The following is a 16,120-nucleotide window of genomic DNA, read 5'->3' on the forward strand; positions in this document are numbered from 1 at the left end:
GTTTCTTAACTTTTTCAAAACCACCTAACTAACTCTCTCTCTCTAATTTTCAAAAATATCTTCCCTCTTTTTCAAAAATTTCTTTTTAATTAACTAATTATTCTTATTTTTATTTTTAATTTCAAAAAAAAATGTTCGAAAATTACTAACATTTTTTCAAAAGCCATTTTCGAAAATCACTAACTCTTTTTCAAAAATATTTTCGAAAATTCTCCCTCTCCCATCCTATTCTAATTAATTATTCATCTACTAACATCTCATCTCACATCTCTGCCATCCTCACAGTTGTGTTTCTTTCTTTACATCACACTCTTTGTCTCCCTCTTTTCTTCCACTCACAAAGGGATCCCTATACTGTGGTATAAAGGATCTCTATTATTATTATTTTTTCTGTGCCCTCTTCTTCGTCATATGAGCAGGAGCAAGGATAAGAACATTCTTGTGGAAGCAGATCCAGAACCTGAAAGGACTCTGAAAAGGAAACTAAGAGAAGCTAAAATACAACAATCCAGAGATAACCTTTCAGAAATTTTCGAACAGGAAGAGGAGATGGCAGCCGAAAATAACAATAATGTAAGGAAGATGCTTGGTGACTTTACTGCACCTAATTCCAATTTACATGGAAGAAGCATCTCCATTCCTGCCATTGGAGCAAACAACTTTGAGCTGAAACCTCAATTAGTTTCTCTGATGCAGCAGAACTGCAAGTTTCATGGACTTCCATCTGAAGATCCTTTTCAGTTCTTAACTGAATTCTTGCAGATATGTGATACTGTTAAGACTAATGGAATAGATCCTGAAGTCTACAGGCTCATGCTTTTCCCTTTTGCTGTAAGAGACAGAGCTAGATTATGGTTGGATTCTCAACCCAAAGACAGCCTGAACTCTTGGGATAAGCTGGTCACGGCTTTCTTAGCCAAGTACTTTCCTCCTCAAAAGCTGAGCAAGCTTAGAGCTGATGTTCAAACCTTCAGACAGAAAGAAGGTGAATCCCTCTATGAAGCTTGGGAAAGATACAAGCAGTTGACCAAAAAGTGTCCTTCTGACATGCTTTCAGAATGGACCATCCTGGATATATTCTATGATGGTTTATCTGAGCTATCAAAGATGTCACTGGACACTTCTGCAGGTGGCTCCATTCACCTAAAGAAAACGCCTGCAGAAGCTCAAGAACTCATTAACATGGTTGCTAATAACCAGTTCATGTACACTTCTGAAAGGAATCCTGTGAATAATGGGACGCCTATGAAGAAGGGAGTTCTTGAAGTTGATACTCTGAATGCCATATTGGCTCAGAACAAAATATTGACTCAGCAAGTCAATATGATTTCTCAGAGTCTGAATGGAATGCAAGCTGCATCCAACAGTACTCAAGAAGCTTCTTATGAAGAAGAAGCTTATGATCCTGAGAACCCTGCAATAGCAGAGGTGAATTACTTAGGTGAACCTTATGGAAACACCTATAACTCATCATGGAGAAATCATCCAAATTTCTCATGGAAGGATCAAAAGCCTCAACAAGGCTTTAATAATGGTGGAAGGAACAGGTTTAGCAACAGCAAGCCTTTCCCATCATCCACTCAGCAACAGACAGAGAACTCTGAACAAAATACTTCTAATCTGGCAAACTTAGTCTCTGATCTGTCTAAGGCCACTGTGAGCTTCATGAATGAAACAAGGTCTTCCATTAGAAATTTGGAAGCACAAGTGGGCCAGCTGAGTAAAAGGATCACTGAAATCCCTCCCAGTACTCTCCCAAGCAATACAGAAGAGAATCCAAAAGGAGAGTGCAAGGCCATTGACATAAGCAAAATGGCCGAACCCAATGAGGGAGAGGAGGACGTAAATCCCAAGGAGGAAGACCTCCTGGGACGTCCAGTGATCAATAAGGAGCTTCCCTCTGAGGAACCAAAGGACTCTGAGGCTCATCTAGAGACCATAGAGATTCCATTGAACCTCCTTATGCCCTTCATGAGCTCTGATGAGTATTCCTCTTCTGAAGAGAATGAGGATGTTACTGAAGAGAAAACTGCCAAGTTTCTTGGTGCAATCATGAAGCTAAATGCCAAATTATTTGGCATTGATACTTGGGAAGTTGAACCTCCCTTGTTCATCAATGAACTAAGTGATCTGGATCAACTGACATTGCCTCAGAAGAGACAGGATCCTGGAAAGTTCATAATACCCTGTACCATAGGCACCATGATCTTTAAGGCTCTGTGTGACCTTGGTTCAGGAATAAACCTCATGCCCCTCTCTGTAATAGAGAAACTGGGAATCTATGGGGTGCAAGCTACTAGAATCTCATTAGAGATGGCAGACAACTCAAGAAAACAGGCTTATGGACAAGTAGAGGATGTGCTAGTAAAGGTTGAGGGCCTTTACATCCCTACTGATTTCATAGTCCTGGATACTGGAAAGGAAGAGGATGAATCCATCATCCTAGGAAGACCTTTCCTGGCCACAGCAAAAGCTGTGATTGATGTTGACAGAGGTGAAATAGTCCTTCAATAGAATGAGGACTCCCTTGTGTTTAAAACTCAAGGATCTCCCTCTGCAACCATGGAGAGGAAGCAGAAAAAGCTTCTCTCAAAGCAGAGTCAACCAGAGCCCCCACAGTCAAACTCTAAGTTTGGTGTTGGGAGGCCACAACCAAACTCTAAGTTTGGTGTTGAACTCCCATATCCAAACTCTAAGTTTGGTGTTGGAGAGTCTCAACAAAGCTCTGCACATCTGTGAGGCTCCATGAGAGCCCACTGTCAAGCTATTGACATTAAAGAAGCGCTTGTTGGGAGGCAACCCAATTTTTATTTATCTAACTATATTTTTCTTAGTTATATGTCTTTGTAAGTTCATGATCATGTGGAGTCACAAAATAAATATAAAAATTGAAAACGGAATCAAAAACAGCAGAAGAAAAATCACACCCTGGAGGAGCATCTGTCTGGCGTTCAGCGCCAGAACAGAGCATGGTGCTGGCGCTGAACGCCCAAAATGGGCAGCTTCTAGGCGCTGAACGCCAGAACAGGCATTGTTCTGGCGTTCAACGCCAGAAATGGCACACAAATGGGCGTTGAACGCCCAAAATGGCCACCAGCCTGGCGCTGAACGCCCAGAGTTGGGTACAAAGGCATTTTTACACGCCTAATGGGTGCAGGGATGTAAATCCTTGAACACCTCAGGATCTGTGGACCCCACAGGATCCCCACCTACCTCCACTTACTTCTTCTCACCACTCTCTTTCACACAATCAGTTCAAACTCTCTTCCCCATCACCTCTTCACCACTCACATCCATCCACTCTTCCCCATAAACCTACCTCATAAACTCCACCTACCTTCAAAATTCAAAACCAATTTCCCACCCAAACCCACCCATATGGCCGAACCTTAACCCCCCTCCCTTCCCTATATAAAGACCTCCATTCTTCATCAAATTCACACAACACACCCCTCTACACTCCTCTTGGCCGAAACCACATCTCCCTTTCCCTCTCCATATTTCTTCTTCTTCTTCTTCTATTCTTTTGTTTATTGCTCGAGGGCGAGCAATATTCTAAGTTTGGTGTGGTAAAAGCATAGTTTTTTTTTGTTTTTCCATTACCATTGATGGCATCTAAGACCGGAGAATCCTCTAGAAGAGGGAAAGGGAAGATAAAAGCTTCCACATCCGAGTCATGGGAGATGGAAAGGTTCATCTCCAAAGCCCATCAAGACCACTTCTATGATGTTGTGGCCAAGAAGAAGGTGATCCCTGAGGTCCCTTTCAAACTCAAAAGAAATGAGTATCCGAAGATCCGACATGAAATTCAAAGAAGAGGTTGGGAAGTTCTAACAAATCCCATCCAACAAGTCGGCATCCTAATGGTTCAAGAGTTCTATGCTAATGCATGGATCACCAAGAACCATGATCAAAGTAAGAACCCGGATCCAAAGAACTATGTTACAATGGTTCGGGAGAAATACTTAGATTTTAGTCCGGAGAATGTGAGGTTGGCGTTCAACTTGCCCATGATGCAAGGAGATGAACGCCCCTACACTAGAAGGGTCAACTTTAATCAAAGGTTGGACCAAGTCCTTATGGACATATGCGTGGAAGGAGCTCAATGGAAGATTGACTCCAAAGGCAAGCCGGTTCAACTAAGAAGATTGGACCTCAAGCCTATAGCTAGAGGATGGTTGGAGTTCATTCAATGCTCAATCATTCTCACTAGCAACCGGTTTGAAGTTACTGTAGACCGGGCCATCATGATCCATAGCATCATGATTGAAGAAGAGGTGGAAGTTCATGAGATTATACCTCAAGAACTCTACAAGGTGGCTGACAAGTCCTCCACTATGGCAAGGTTAGCCTTTCCTCACCTCATCTGCCACCTATGCAATTCGGTTGGGATTGACATAGAGGGAGATATCCTCATCAAAGAGGACAAGCCCATCACTAAGAAAAAGATGGAGCAAGCAAGAGAGCCCACTCATGGAGCTCAAGAGGCGTATGAAGCTCATCACCATGAGATTCCGGAAATGCCTCAAATGCACTTTCCTCCACAAAACTATTGGGAGCAAATCAACACCTCCCTAGGAGAATTGAGTTCCAATATGGGACAACTAAGGGTGGAACATCAAGAGCACTCCATCATGCTTCATGAAATAAGAGAAGATCAAAAAGCAATGAGGGAGGAGCAACAAAGACAAGGAAGAGACATAGAAGAGCTCAAGGACATCATTGGTTCCTCAAGAAGGAAACGCCACCATCACTAAGGTGGATTTATTCCTTGTTCTTATTTCTTCTGTTTTCATTTTCTATGTTATGTGCTTATCTATGTTTGTGTCTTCATTACATGATCATTAGTAGTTAGTAACGTTGTCTTAAAGTTATGAATGTCCTATGAATCCATCACCTCTCTTAAATGAAAAATGTTTTAATTCAAAAGAACAAGAAGTACATGAGTTTCGAATTCATCCTTGAACTTAGCTTAATTATATTGATGTGGTGACAATGCTTCTTGTTTTCTGAATGTATGCTTGAACAGTGCATATGTCTTTTGAAGTTGTTGTTTAAGAATGTTAAATATGTTGGCTCTTGAAAGAATGATGACTAGGAGACATGTTATTTGATAATCTGAAAAATCATAAAAATGATTCTTGAAGCAAGAAAAATCAGCAAAGAACAAAGACTTGCAGAAAAAAAAATATAGGCGAGAAAAAAAAATAATAATAATAGAAAGAAAAGCAAGCAGAAAAAGCCAAAAGCTCTTAAAACCAAGAGGCAAGAGCAAAAAGCCAATAACCCTTAAAACCAAAAGGCAAGAGCAATAAAAAGGATCCCAAGGCTTTGAGCATCAGTGGATAGGAGGGCCTAAAGGAATAAAATCCCGGTCTAAGCGGCTAAACCAAGCTGTCCCTAACCATGTGCTTGTGGCGTGTAGGTGTCAAGTGAAAACTTGAGACTGAGCGGTTAAAGTCAAGGTCCAAAGCAAAAAAAAGAGTGTGCTTAAGAACCCTGGACACCTCTAATTGGGGATTCTAGCAAAGCTGAGTCACAATCTGAAAAGGTTCACCCAATTATGTGTCTGTGGCATTTATGTATCCGGTGGTAATACTGGAAAACAAAGTGCTTAGGGCCACGGCCAAGACTCATAAAGAAGCTGTGTTCAAGAATCATCATGCTAAACTAGGAGAGTCAATAACACTATCTGAACCCTGAGTTCCTATAGATGCCAATCAATCTGAACCTCAATGGATAAAGTGAAATGCCAAAACTATTCAAGAGGCAAAAAGCTATAAGTCCTGCTCATATGATTGAAGCTATGTTTCATTGATAGTTTGGAATTTATAGTATATTCTCTTCTTTTTATCCTATTTGATTTTCAGTTGCTTGGGGACAAGCAACAATTTAAGTTTGGTGTTGTGATGAGCGGATAATTTATACGCTTTTTGACATTGTTTTTAGTATATTTTTAGTAGGATCTAGTTATTTTTAGGGATGTTTTCATTAGTTTTTATGTTAAATTCATATTTCTGGACTTTACTATGAGTTTGTGTGTTTTTCTATGATTTCAGGTATTTTCTGGCTGAAATTGAGGGACTTGAGCAAAAATCAGATTCAGAGGTTGAAGAAGGACTGCTGATGCTGTTGGATTCTGACCTCCCTGCACTCAAAGTGGATTTTCTGGAGCTACAGAACTCGAAATGGCGCGCTTCCAATTGCGTTGGAAAGTAGACTTCCAGGGCTTTCCAGCAATATATCATAGTCTATACTTTGGCCAAGAATAGACGACGTAAACTGGCGTTCAATGCCATCCTTCTGCCCAAATCTGGCGTCCAGCGCCAGAAAAGGATCCAAAACCAGAGTTGAACGCCAGAAATGGATCAAAACCTGGTGTTCAACTCCACAAATGGCCTCTGCACGTGCAACACTTAAATCCCAGCCCAAGCAAACACCAAGTGGGCCCCGGAAGTGGATTTATGCATCAATTACTTACTCATGTAAACCCTAGTAGCTAGTTTATTATAAATAGGACCTTTTACTATTGTATTAGGTATCTTTGATCAGTTGTATGCTATCTTAGATCACGTTTGAGGGCTGGCCATCTCGGCCATGCCTGGACCTTTCACTTATGTATTTTCAACGGTAGAGTTTCTACACTCCATAGCTTAAGGTGTGGAGCTCTGCTGTTCCTCAAAGATTAATGCAAAGTACTACTGTTTTCTATTCAATTCATCTTATTTCGCTTCTAAGATATCCATTCGCACCCAAGAACGTGATGAAGGTGATGATTATGTGTGACGCTCATCACCATTCTCCCCTATGAACACGTGCCTGACAAACACTTCCGTTCTACATGAAATAAGCTAGAATGAATATCTCTTAGATCTCCTAACCAGAATCTTCGTGGTGTAAGCTAGAATGATGGCGGCATTCAAGAGAATCCGGAAGGTCTAAACCTTGTATGTGGTATTCCGAGTAGGATTCAATGATTGAATGACTGTGACGAGCTCCTAACTCGCGATTGCAGGGCGTTAGTGACAGACGCAAAAGGATAGTAAATCCTATTCCAGCATGATCGAGAACCGACAGATGAATAGCCGTGCCGTAACAGGGTGCGTGAGCATATTATTCACTGAGAGGATAAGATGAAGCCATTGGCAAGGGTGATGCCTCCAGACGATTAGCCGTGCCGTGACAGGGCATTGGATCATTTTCCCGAGAGATGACCGAAAGTAGCCATTGACAGTGGTGATGTATCACATAAAGCCAGCCATGGAAAGGAGTAAGACTGATTGGATGAAGATGGCAGGAAAGCAGAGGTTCAGAGGAACGAAAAGCATCTCCATTCGCTTATCTGAAATTCCTACCAATGATTTACATAAGTACCTCTATCCCTATTCTATTATTTATTATTCGAAAACATCATTATCAATTTATATCTGCCTGACTGAGATTTGCAAGGTGACCATAGTTTGCTTCATACCAACAATCTCCGTGGGATTCGACCCTTACTCACGTAAGGTATTACTTGGACGACCCAGTGCACTTGCTGGTCAGTTGTATCGAAGTTGTGACAAATTATGAATGTGTAATCACGATTACGCGTACCAAGTTGCTCACGTGCCAGGAATAGTTTGAGCCTGGATATCACAATTTCGTGCACCAGTTTTCATAGCTTATAAAGCTAGACCTTCTTCTCCTTTATGGTTCTTTATTCAGTATTCTGTTTTCTCAATTTATCTTTCTTTATTTCAATGAAAAAAGGCATTTATGTGTGGAATTAAGAAAAAACCATTGAAAGAAAAGGCAAAAAGAGTTAGATTTGGAGAAAAGTCAAATGATTATTTCAAAAATCCTTTGTACATTTTTCTGTTTTGTTTTTATGATCCTAAGGAGATTTTCTTGCTAAGCTGGGTGAGCACTTAGTGGTTGAAAATCTAGGGAGTGAATATAGTTAAATCTAGCTTAGGTAGAAACTGGATTTGTCCCAGATAGGATAGGGTTGAATCCTAGGAAAATTGGTGTTTGTAATCTTTGATAGATAGTGAAAATTCCACCACTGTTGTGGGAGAGACTGGATGTAGGCGACATTGTACATGGTGGTTGAACTAGGATATATGGCTATGTCACTCTTCCTTCTATGTTCTGATTCTGGTTTTATTCTCTATGAGATAAAATAAAACTGTCTCCTGTTTATTCTATCCAGCAAGACGTCACAGCAACTCTGCTCCCATACAAATATGTTCTGGCTCTTCTATCGACAAGAGACAAAATAAAAGTTTCTCCTGCGTTTTAACACAAGGAGAATTAACAGATTCTCTAAGTCCCATCAAGTTTGAAGTAAACACTAGCAAAGTAAAAAGAGACCCAGATTCAATCCCCTTCTCTAAGCCACTGATAAACATCATACTAGTTATTGTTTGTTTCTTGGTGACTCTCTCATTTCCTGGCGAGCCAAGAAGCAAATGTTCACTGCTCGATCAAGCACAAAGCTGAATACCGTGCTCTTGCTGACACCACTGCTAAGGCTGTCTCGATTCATTGTCTTCTCGAAGACTTGGGTGTTCTTTAGTCATCTCCAAATGATATTTTTTGTGACAACCACAGTGCTAGTTAGATTGTCCATAATGATGTTTTTCATGAAGGCACCAAACACATTAACAGTGACTGTCACTTTGTCCAGAAACGTCTCCTTATTAATGTTGTTCTTCTCATAGCTATTGGAACTCTGTATCAGACTGTTGATATCTTCACAAAGGCTCATCATCCTACTTGTTTTTGGACTCTAGTATCCAAACTCAAGATGGTATCCTTAGCTCCCACTTGAGTTCGAGAGAGGATGTTAGAGTATAATTAGGATCAATTTAGATCACATAGCATCATTTACATTATATAGCATATCTATATATTTATTGTAGGATTCTATACTTTTATTGCTTTGATTCTTCTAGCACCTATATATATCCTTGTACATTATACTTTTCGTTACATATTTAATAATATATAAAACACTTTCTTTAGATTACCATCTTATTTCTAAGAAAGATATATTGAATTTCCACCGCATGATAGCTAATTTTTTAATAATAAAATGTTTGATATTGAATTGATCAATCTATGCATGAATTCAATGTATCCCATAAGGTTTAACAAATATTTAAAAAAGTATTTATAATTTTTTGTTCTTAATCGGGGTATGTATATCGTCGAATATCACTACAAGTACGTTAAGTACGGCTAGCATTAGCTTGGTTTTTGGATATAAGAAGAAGAATCAGAATTGAGAACACATAAGAAGAATAATTCATTTTCATGAACGCACCAAACATATTGAGATTGATTATCACTTTGTTCAGAAACGTCTCCTTAATAATGTTGTTCATCTTATAGCTGTTGGAACTCTGGATCAGACTAATGGTATCTTCACAAAGGCTCATCATCCTACTTATTTTCAGACTCTAGTATCCAAACTCAAGATGGTATCCCTAACTCCTACTTGAGTTTGAGAGAGGATGTTAGAGTATAATTAGAATCAATTTAGATCAGTTAGTATCATTTATGTTTATATAGCATATCTGTATATTTATTGTAGGATTTTATGCTTTTATTGCTTTGGTTTCTTCTAGCACCTATATATACCGTTGTATGTAACACCCTACCACATTGAGCTTTACGCTTAAGTCATAAAACAGAGGTGGTGTGATATTACAACCGCTAAAATAAAATATTTACATGTAATAGCAGAAAGATTATAATACACTAGGAGCCTTGAAGGATAGAGGAAATAAAAATCGCGAAATAAATGCGCAACGCTCAAGAAACGAGTTAACCTACGCGTCGGGAAAACCATAACTATCGAACATAAGATAACAAAAGTAGGAGTAGAGTGCCAAAGATACAAAATAACAAGCTCCTAACTCAGTCCGCGAAGCCAAGGCTGGCCGGAGAATATTTACACATATATACATACATAACCAAAATTGCAAGCATACATAAACAAAATCCTGTCTCTCCATAAACCTCTAAGAGGATCAAAAGAATAAGTTATGCGGAGAGGAAACTAAGTATATATATACATCACTGTACAACAAAATAACCTAGAAACCACTTCGCTTTAGGTATCTAGACGCCTAATGAGGTGCCTCTGCACCTGCATCTAAAAAACAACAACATAGTATGGAATGAGAACCAGAGGTTCTCAGTATGGTAAAGGTGCCACACATATAATATATAAGGTTCTGGGAATGCCAGAGGCAATCCTAGAACGTCGACACTTAGATTATAGAGCTTAAAGTATTTTCTTGTTGCTCAGATTAGGTAATTTTCTTTTTGTTTTATTTTCAAAAATATTTCTAAAATTTTCTCATCTGTTTTCGAAAAAAAAAATTAAAATTGTTTTCAAAAAAAATTTTATTCAAAATTTTTAAGAATGAATTCTAGTGTTTCATCAAGCATGTTGAAGCCTGGCTGGCTGTAAAGCCATGTCTATTCCTTTGGGAATGAGTATGTCAGGCATGTCATATCTGAATTACATGCTAAAGCTTGGCTGGCCATTGGCCATGTCTAGTGTTTTGGACCGGAGCTTTCATTGAAAGCTTGGCTGGCTAGTGAGCCATGTCTAATTCCTGGACTGAAGCTTTAGACTAAGAATGCAAGATTCCTGGAATTCATATTAAAAATTTTGGAATCCTTATTTTTCTTTTTCATATAATTTTCGAAAAAATCCAAAAAAATTAGAAAATCATAAAAATCAAAAATATTTTTCTGTTTCTTGTTTGAGTCTTGAGTCATGTTATAAGTTTGGTGTCAATTGCATGTGCATCTTGCATTTTTCGAAAATTTCATGCATTCATAGTGTTCTTCATGATCTTCAAGTTGTTCTTGGTAAGTCTTCTTGTTTGATCTTGATAATTTTTTGTTTTGTGTTGTATGGTGTTTTTCATATGCATTCTTGAATTCTTAGTGCATAAGCGTTAAAGAATTCTAAGTTTGGTGTCTTACATGTTTTCTTTGCATTAAAAATTTTTCAAAATTGTGTCTATGATGTTCATCTTGACATTCATAGTGTTCTTGGTGTTCATCTTGACATTCATAGCATTCTTGCATGCATTCATTGTTTTGATCTAAAAATTTCATGCATTGCATCTTTTTAGTGTTTTTCTCTTGCATAAAAAAAATTCAAAAATCAAAAAAATATCTTTCCCTTTTTCTCTCATCAAATTCAAAAATTTGGATTGACTTTTTCAAAAATTTTTAAAATCAAATTATTTCTCATGAGTCAAATCAAATTTTCAATTTGAAAATCTTATCTTTTTCAAAATCTTTTTCAAAAATCAAATCTTTTTCAAAATTCTTAGTTATTTTCGAAAATTCCAAAAATCTTTTTCAAAAATCTTTTTCTTATTTTTATACCAAATTTTCGAAAATAACATAATCAATTAATGTTTTGATTCAAAAATTTGAAGTTTGTTACTTGCTTGTTAAGAAAGATTCAAACTTTAAGTTCTAGAATCATATCTTATGATTTCTTGTGAATCAAGTCATTAATTGAGATTTTAAAAATCAAATCTTTTTCAAAATTAGTTTCTAAAATATCTTCTTATCTTATCTCTTTCAAAAATATCTTTTCAAAATATCTTTTCTAACTTCCTAACTTCTTATCTTTTCAAAATTTGTTTCAACTAACTAACTAACTTTTTGTTTGTTTCTTAACTTTTTCAAAACCACCTAACTAACTCTCTCTCTCTAATTTTCAAAAATATCTTCCCTCTTTTTCAAAAATTTCTTTTTAATTAACTAATTATTCTTATTTTTATTTTTAATTTCAAAAAAAAATGTTCGAAAATTACTAACATTTTTTCAAAAGCCATTTTCGAAAATCACTAACTCTTTTTCAAAAATATTTTCGAAAATTCTCCCTCTCCCATCCTATTCTAATTAATTATTCATCTACTAACATCTCATCTCACATCTCTGCCATCCTCACAGTTGTGTTTCTTTCTTTACATCACACTCTTTGTCTCCCTCTTTTCTTCCACTCACAAAGGGATCCCTATACTGTGGTATAAAGGATCTCTATTATTATTATTTTTTCTGTGCCCTCTTCTTCGTCATATGAGCAGGAGCAAGGATAAGAACATTCTTGTGGAAGCAGATCCAGAACCTGAAAGGACTCTGAAAAGGAAACTAAGAGAAGCTAAAATACAACAATCCAGAGATAACCTTTCAGAAATTTTCGAACAGGAAGAGGAGATGGCAGCCGAAAATAACAATAATGTAAGGAAGATGCTTGGTGACTTTACTGCACCTAATTCCAATTTACATGGAAGAAGCATCTCCATTCCTGCCATTGGAGCAAACAACTTTGAGCTGAAACCTCAATTAGTTTCTCTGATGCAGCAGAACTGCAAGTTTCATGGACTTCCATCTGAAGATCCTTTTCAGTTCTTAACTGAATTCTTGCAGATATGTGATACTGTTAAGACTAATGGAATAGATCCTGAAGTCTACAGGCTCATGCTTTTCCCTTTTGCTGTAAGAGACAGAGCTAGATTATGGTTGGATTCTCAACCCAAAGACAGCCTGAACTCTTGGGATAAGCTGGTCACGGCTTTCTTAGCCAAGTACTTTCCTCCTCAAAAGCTGAGCAAGCTTAGAGCTGATGTTCAAACCTTCAGACAGAAAGAAGGTGAATCCCTCTATGAAGCTTGGGAAAGATACAAGCAGTTGACCAAAAAGTGTCCTTCTGACATGCTTTCAGAATGGACCATCCTGGATATATTCTATGATGGTTTATCTGAGCTATCAAAGATGTCACTGGACACTTCTGCAGGTGGCTCCATTCACCTAAAGAAAACGCCTGCAGAAGCTCAAGAACTCATTAACATGGTTGCTAATAACCAGTTCATGTACACTTCTGAAAGGAATCCTGTGAATAATGGGACGCCTATGAAGAAGGGAGTTCTTGAAGTTGATACTCTGAATGCCATATTGGCTCAGAACAAAATATTGACTCAGCAAGTCAATATGATTTCTCAGAGTCTGAATGGAATGCAAGCTGCATCCAACAGTACTCAAGAAGCTTCTTATGAAGAAGAAGCTTATGATCCTGAGAACCCTGCAATAGCAGAGGTGAATTACTTAGGTGAACCTTATGGAAACACCTATAACTCATCATGGAGAAATCATCCAAATTTCTCATGGAAGGATCAAAAGCCTCAACAAGGCTTTAATAATGGTGGAAGGAACAGGTTTAGCAACAGCAAGCCTTTCCCATCATCCACTCAGCAACAGACAGAGAACTCTGAACAAAATACTTCTAATCTGGCAAACTTAGTCTCTGATCTGTCTAAGGCCACTGTGAGCTTCATGAATGAAACAAGGTCTTCCATTAGAAATTTGGAAGCACAAGTGGGCCAGCTGAGTAAAAGGATCACTGAAATCCCTCCCAGTACTCTCCCAAGCAATACAAAAGAGAATCCAAAAGGAGAGTGCAAGGCCATTGACATAAGCAAAATGGCCGAACCCAATGAGGGAGAGGAGGACGTAAATCCCAAGGAGGAAGACCTCCTGGGACGTCCAGTGATCAATAAGGAGCTTCCCTCTGAGGAACCAAAGGACTCTGAGGCTCATCTAGAGACCATAGAGATTCCATTGAACCTCCTTATGCCCTTCATGAGCTCTGATGAGTATTCCTCTTCTGAAGAGAATGAGGATGTTACTGAAGAGAAAACTGCCAAGTTTCTTGGTGCAATCATGAAGCTAAATGCCAAATTATTTGGCATTGATACTTGGGAAGTTGAACCTCCCTTGTTCATCAATGAACTAAGTGATCTGGATCAACTGACATTGCCTCAGAAGAGACAGGATCCTGGAAAGTTCATAATACCCTGTACCATAGGCACCATGATCTTTAAGGCTCTGTGTGACCTTGGTTCAGGAATAAACCTCATGCCCCTCTCTGTAATAGAGAAACTGGGAATCTATGGGGTGCAAGCTGCTAGAATCTCATTAGAGATGGCAGACAACTCAAGAAAACAGGCTTATGGACAAGTAGAGGATGTGCTAGTAAAGGTTGAGGGCCTTTACATCCCTACTGATTTCATAGTCCTGGATACTGGAAAGGAAGAGGATGAATCCATCATCCTAGGAAGACCTTTCCTGGCCACAGCAAAAGCTGTGATTGATGTTGACAGAGGTGAAATAGTCCTTCAATAGAATGAGGACTCCCTTGTGTTTAAAACTCAAGGATCTCCCTCTGCAACCATGGAGAGGAAGCAGAAAAAGCTTCTCTCAAAGCAGAGTCAACCAGAGCCCCCACAGTCAAACTCTAAGTTTGGTGTTGGGAGGCCACAACCAAACTCTAAGTTTGGTGTTGAACTCCCATATCCAAACTCTAAGTTTGGTGTTGGAGAGTCTCAACAAAGCTCTGCACATCTGTGAGGCTCCATGAGAGCCCACTGTCAAGCTATTGACATTAAAGAAGCGCTTGTTGGGAGGCAACCCAATTTTTATTTATCTAACTATATTTTTCTTAGTTATATGTCTTTGTAAGTTCATGATCATGTGGAGTCACAAAATAAATATAAAAATTGAAAACGGAATCAAAAACAGCAGAAGAAAAATCACACCCTGGAGGAGCATCTGTCTGGCGTTCAGCGCCAGAACAGAGCATGGTGCTGGCGCTGAACGCCCAAAATGGGCAGCTTCTAGGCGCTGAACGCCAGAACAGGCATTGTTCTGGCGTTCAACGCCAGAAATGGCACACAAATGGGCGTTGAACGCCCAAAATGGCCACCAGCCTGGCGCTGAACGCCCAGAGTTGGGTACAAAGGCATTTTTACACGCCTAATGGGTGCAGGGATGTAAATCCTTGAACACCTCAGGATCTGTGGACCCCACAGGATCCCCACCTACCTCCACTTACTTCTTCTCACCACTCTCTTTCACACAATCAGTTCAAACTCTCTTCCCCATCACCTCTTCACCACTCACATCCATCCACTCTTCCCCATAAACCTACCTCATAAACTCCACCTACCTTCAAAATTCAAAACCAATTTCCCACCCAAACCCACCCATATGGCCGAACCTTAACCCCCCCTCCCTTCCCTATATAAAGACCTCCATTCTTCATCAAATTCACACAACACACCCCTCTACACTCCTCTTGGCCGAAACCACATCTCCCTCTCCCTCTCCATATTTCTTCTTCTTCTTCTTCTTCTATTCTTTTGTTTATTGCTCGAGGGCGAGCAATATTCTAAGTTTGGTGTGGTAAAAGCATAGTTTTTTTTTGTTTTTCCATTACCATTGATGGCATCTAAGACCGGAGAATCCTCTAGAAGAGGGAAAGGGAAGATAAAAGCTTCCACATCCGAGTCATGGGAGATGGAAAGGTTCATCTCCAAAGCCCATCAAGACCACTTCTATGATGTTGTGGCCAAGAAGAAGGTGATCCCTGAGGTCCCTTTCAAACTCAAAAGAAATGAGTATCCGAAGATCCGACATGAAATTCAAAGAAGAGGTTGGGAAGTTCTAACAAATCCCATCCAACAAGTCGGCATCCTAATGGTTCAAGAGTTCTATGCTAATGCATGGATCACCAAGAACCATGATCAAAGTAAGAACCCGGATCCAAAGAACTATGTTACAATGGTTCGGGAGAAATACTTAGATTTTAGTCCGGAGAATGTGAGGTTGGCGTTCAACTTGCCCATGATGCAAGGAGATGAACGCCCCTACACTAGAAGGGTCAACTTTAATCAAAGGTTGGACCAAGTCCTTATGGACATATGCGTGGAAGGAGCTCAATGGAAGATTGACTCCAAAGGCAAGCCGGTTCAACTAAGAAGATTGGACCTCAAGCCTATAGCTAGAGGATGGTTGGAGTTCATTCAATGCTCAATCATTCTCACTAGCAACCGGTTTGAAGTTACTGTAGACCGGGCCATCATGATCCATAGCATCATGATTGAAGAAGAGGTGGAAGTTCATGAGATTATACCTCAAGAACTCTACAAGGTGGCTGACAAGTCCTCCACTATGGCAAGGTTAGCCTTTCCTCACCTCATCTGCCACCTATGCAATTCGGTTGGGATTGACATAGAGGGAGATATCCTCATCAAAGAGG

At 39.2% G+C, this 16,120-nt stretch overlaps 2 non-coding genes across 2 annotated transcripts; both read right to left on the minus strand.

Moving 5' to 3' along the window:
* Positions 1 to 945: 945 nt before the first annotated feature.
* On the minus strand, positions 946 to 1,053 carry LOC112774961 (small nucleolar RNA R71). The gene has a single exon (XR_003189414.1). It is a non-coding gene; the product is annotated as a small nucleolar RNA R71 (small nucleolar RNA).
* An 11,583-nt stretch (positions 1,054 to 12,636) lies between these two features.
* On the minus strand, positions 12,637 to 12,744 carry LOC112774963 (small nucleolar RNA R71). Its single transcript, XR_003189416.1, has one exon. It is a non-coding gene; the product is annotated as a small nucleolar RNA R71 (small nucleolar RNA).
* Positions 12,745 to 16,120: the final 3,376 nt, after the last annotated feature.

Source organism: Arachis hypogaea, chromosome 18 (assembly GCF_003086295.3).
Source record: "Arachis hypogaea cultivar Tifrunner chromosome 18, arahy.Tifrunner.gnm2.J5K5, whole genome shotgun sequence".
In the NCBI taxonomy this organism is placed as follows: domain Eukaryota; kingdom Viridiplantae; phylum Streptophyta; class Magnoliopsida; order Fabales; family Fabaceae; genus Arachis; species Arachis hypogaea.